We start from the raw sequence: 4,904 nt of genomic DNA on the forward strand, positions 1-4,904 counted from the left end.
AGAAAAAAAAAAAAAGTTCAGGGAGACTGCTTTTGTATATGTTGGGTATATACACAAGAAGCAGTTAATTTTATGGCCGGATATAATGTAACGTCCGTCTGCGGTTCTGGGCTGCAGCCAGGCAACACCCCGAGAAACACTGATACCCTTTACCCCTATACAGGGATCTGGATTTACAACAGAGCCCAGGAGGTACTGTCTGAATAGGAGCAACGACCAGAGCAGGACGGTCGTCAGAGTGAAGTACAAAAACGGCAGGCAATAACAGAGTCAATTTCAGGCCAAGGTCAGAGTCAAAAACCAGGAGGGCGGCAGAGGTACAGAATCGTTAGGAAGTAGCAGAGTCAGAATATCCAGGCCAAGGTCACAAACCAGGAGAGTAGCAGAAGTACAGAATCATCAGGCAAAAGAGGGGTCAGAAATCCAGGCTGAGGACAGAGTCAAACAGAAATCAATCACTAAGTAACACACAGGGGAACCAAGAATATATCCGGCGGCTTGCAAGACCAGTCCCAAGGTATTTGAGGGATCAGGTCATCCCTCACAGGTTCCTGGACTGGTGATGTCATTAGGGCCGCCCCCAGGACCAGGCCAGATGGTGTTGCAGTAACCCCCTGATGACTGACAGAGGGGCGGAGCCTGCGCCCACCAGATGCCTGCGCAGGAGCCACTTCTCTGTCACCACCATAACTCACAGGCGGACCACGGCGCCTCCCAGTGGCCGAGGCAGGAACAGCCGTCCCCGAGTCTGACAGTGAAGTGGCGGTCTGGCGCCTCCTAGTGGCCGTGACCGGAACAGCAGGCCTCGAATCCAACGGTGACGTGACAGACCGGCACCTCCTAGTGGCTAAAGCTGGGACCATAGGCCCTGAGTCTGACGGCGACGTAATAGAACCACGGCGCCTCCCAGTGGCCGAGGCAGGAACAGCCGTCCCCGAGTTTGACGGCGAAGTGGCGGCCCGGCGCCTCCTAGTGGCTACGACCGGAACAGCAGGCCCCAAATCTGACGGAGACGTGACAATATTCTTGTTTAATCCATACTGAGCCTGTGAGCATCTCTGTGTGACTGATGGAATATATAGGGAGATTGACAATTATCCTTTGACTGTATAGAGCTGTACGCTTCTGATACAGTACCATATATCTGATGATATTTTGGGTTCATTTTCTGCAAAATTTTGAAGTTTGGTGGAAGAGGCCGTGGACATGGGCATGGGGGGGCCAGCTGGTGCTGATGGTGGTGGTGCATCTTCTGGTAGTGGCAAAAGCACAATAGCAGCTAAGGCAGGAGGTGTTGAGCCTGCGTCATGGTCTGGCTCCGGAACGCCTGGAAGGCTACCTTTTCTAGGAGTAGGTTAACCGCTTTTAAAGCCAGAGCATCAGGAACTGGTTTTGGCTTACATTGCCAAAACAGACTCCAGGAAATATGCCCTCATCTTCTGAAGTTTCAAAAAATGCAAGCACTGAGTCATCAAGTGCTGGCTCCTGGTCAGGAAGAACCCCTTTCCTTGTGTCCTTCACCCCCACCAAAAGTGAATGATACAGCAGGCCACACTTCACATTAGTCCATGTAGCTCTTTCTATCATACCATGCCTGGGTTATCAAGTCAAATTGTGAATTCCCCAGTCCAAGATGAATCTGACATGGAGTGTGGGTGGCCAGCCAGGGCAGTGGGGTTAATCGGCACCGGGCCGGTGTCTCAGAGGGATGTGTTACGTTAGATATTGTGGTGCAGCTAAGATGTAGAAGCCCTGCACAGGTAGGGCCATAGTCGCAGGGCAGATGAAAGAGTTGGTAGATGGTGTGCAGTGCAGGATGTAGTAGAGCCATGCGCCAGGCGCCGGAGTTAGATGACAGACACAGTCGTGCAGTTCCTTTACCTGTACTTGGTAAGTGCCGTCCAGGACCCAGAGTACAGATGGAGGAGTTGGTCAGCCTGGAAGCAAATTAGGAATTCTCTTCCTGCAGATAGGTAGTGTGGCCTCCGTTCTAGTGCTTATCTGAGGTACTCGCAGTACTGAGTTCACTGAAGTTCCCCCTGTTGACTCTCTTTTGGAACTTTCTCGTATGGCAGGCAGCCATAGCCTTTTCCTTCTGGCTCACACACATCGCTGCTGTGGCCTCCGAGCCTTAGTTGGGAACAGAGCATTTACAGCTGCTACTTCCTCCGGATTCTGCTGCAGGAACGTCAGTATCCCTACAAACTCAGAGACTGGAATCCGGACCATGTGCTCCAGCTAGGAGTGAGCCTTAACTCTGCTCATCCTCCAGCTCCCCTTCTCACGTCCACACACTTCCCCTTCCCTTCACAAACTACCCTAACTTACCTCCTCCCGACCACAGAGAGCAGCTCCTCAGCAGTCAGGTTCAGAGGTCTCCCTGCTGGCCTGGAGTGGGAACTGTGTTGTGTGTTGGTTTAACTGCTAGAGAGATCCTTCGTTGCTCCCAAGCATGACATCACACTCCCTAGGAGGAAGGTAATGCCTCTGTGGCGACCGTACTCCTGGGGGCGCCACAAGTGCACTGATGCCCAGACACTGCTAAATGATTCTGCTGGTACATTGACCCAGACCACTACATTCCCATCGCACTCTACACAGCCAGAATCTGACCCTGATGAAACTCAGGTTCCCCTTCCCGCATACTATACCACCTTACACGGTGACAAAGAGGAAGGTGCAGATGAAAGTGAAGGTTCCTTGAGCAGGTGGGGGGGCATACTCATGGGCGACGGCACTGGCACAGGGCCACTCATAGTATGCAAAAGTGTCTCTGCCGGTGGGAGGGGGAGGGGGGAGGGCCCACCCGCCGTCAGACACACCACAGTACTATGAGGGGCCCTGTGCCAGTGCCATCGCCAACGAGTGGGCCCCCCTGCTTGCTCAGGATCACAGCACTTGCAAAGTTGAAATACTTACCTCTCCCTGCTCCACCGCCGTGACGTCTTCCACGTTTCCTGACAGTGACATTCTGGTCACAGAGCGCGATGACATCACGTCTGTACGCCCTCTGTCTAAACAGTCCAAGTGCAGTGAGATGGAAGATGGGGACGAGGAGGAGTCCAGACTAGTACAGGGGTTCCCTAGTGAGGAGACTTATTTAATTGTTTTCAATGTTGGGACAGCAATTTTTGGGGAGCACTATACTCTAGAGAATGATATATGAGGCCCACCAAACACTGGAGCATTCCAAAGGTGGAGATCAGACACTGGAGCAGCATTTACAGGGCCTATTATACACTGGAGCATTAGAAATGGGGCCCATTATATATGGAGCATTATTTGGGCCCATAAGATAGTGGAGCTTCATCCATGGGGACCAACATATACTGTAGCATTATGTGGAGCTCATCATATACTGTTTCAAACATTATATGGGACCAATGATTCTGTATGGAGAAATATATGGGCCTCATTACTCTGTATAGCGCACTATGCGGTGGCCATAATACTGTGTGGAGTAGTATACTGTCCATTTTTGGAGCTATTGGAGAATTTAAAATGGATAGCAGTCATGAGATGTAAGAAGTGAAGTATTTTTCATTTTACTATACCGCTATTTCTCTGCCGTATCAGAGGATCATGAATTGTGGCATGTGTTAAAGGAGCCCAGTGACACTCTTTGGCCCAGGGCCCTTGAAAATCTGGAGCCAGCCCTACCCCCCCACAACTTTAGCCAAATATCCCCCAGTTTTCAATGCCTAACTATTATTATAAAGTAAATAAAGGTTGACAAGCTTAAGTAATAAGAATTGATGTTTTTGGCATTAAAATGGGCACTATAGGTGTGTTTCCTGTCCTCCACTCCCTGCCGACCTTGGTTCCCCATTAACTTGCATTGGGTTTCATGTTTCAGTCAGCCTTCGACTTTTCACGATAATCGGGCCGATTTCGTTCGACCCGACTTTTGAGAAAGTCGGGTTTCATGAAACCCGACTCGACCCGAAAAAAGGCAAAGTCGCTCATCTCTACTTCCCAGAGTTTAGAACTTCCAGTAGCCACTACTCACTGTGTTGTCAGGACTCTGAACATTTTTTACCCTTTTGCATTACTGCCCTTTTCCAAGATGGTGTCTTTGGTCTCATGTGCATTGTGTCCTCCTGCTATAAAACTCCACCCCAGCCTTCAGTCTGTGCTTGAGTATTCTGCCTTGCATCCAACTCCTGACCTCTGATTGCTCCCTGGCCATATACCGGCTCCTGTGAACCTGTATGGTGATCCTGCTACTCTGCTCTGAGTTCCTGCTGCATTCTCCAGTCTCCAGTAACTCCCTTTTCCTCTGCAGCTCGTGGTCACTTCCATCTGCATTTGCTGGACATGTAAGCTGTTGCTGCTCTGCAAGAGGCTGAGACTATTTTCCAGGCCTCCCTGGTCAAGCTAAGATATGATTTGAACTGCCTTCTAAGTTTATCTATCTGTGTTTGGACTGAGACAAGGATTTATTCGTGTCAAGTATCCTCAAGAATAACTGTGCTTCATGGACTTTTCGCTTGATTGCATTTTCCTCTGAAGCTCCTCTAGACTGCTAAGCTGCGTCTTATATTTACACCAAGTGTTGTGGACTTGAGTTTCTTTCTGCATCCATTTGTATCACCGTGTGTTAATATAGACTTTACCACTTCTAAAGCTGTGTCCTGTAGTCATCTTGTTCCACGCACAGTCTCTTGAGTTGTCCCCTATAATTATTACAGGATACTCAAGCCAGATAAAAAGGAGACTGCTGGAACAATGACTTCAGAAAGCAGATTAGTGCAGGTGTTTTCCATAATTAGATCCCTGCAGAAAGATGTGGAAGGTCTACAAAAGAAGTTTGGAAGCTTTGAACAACAAGTGTTGGGACAAACTTTGCAGGACTTAAGCAACCGCATGGCAGCCCAGGAAAACAAACTTGCTGGCATAGAGTC

Source organism: Dendrobates tinctorius, unplaced genomic scaffold, assembly GCF_039654945.1.
Source record: "Dendrobates tinctorius isolate UK_male_01 unplaced genomic scaffold, ASM3965494v1 ptg000422l, whole genome shotgun sequence".
Taxonomy (NCBI): Eukaryota; Metazoa; Chordata; class Amphibia; order Anura; family Dendrobatidae; genus Dendrobates; species Dendrobates tinctorius.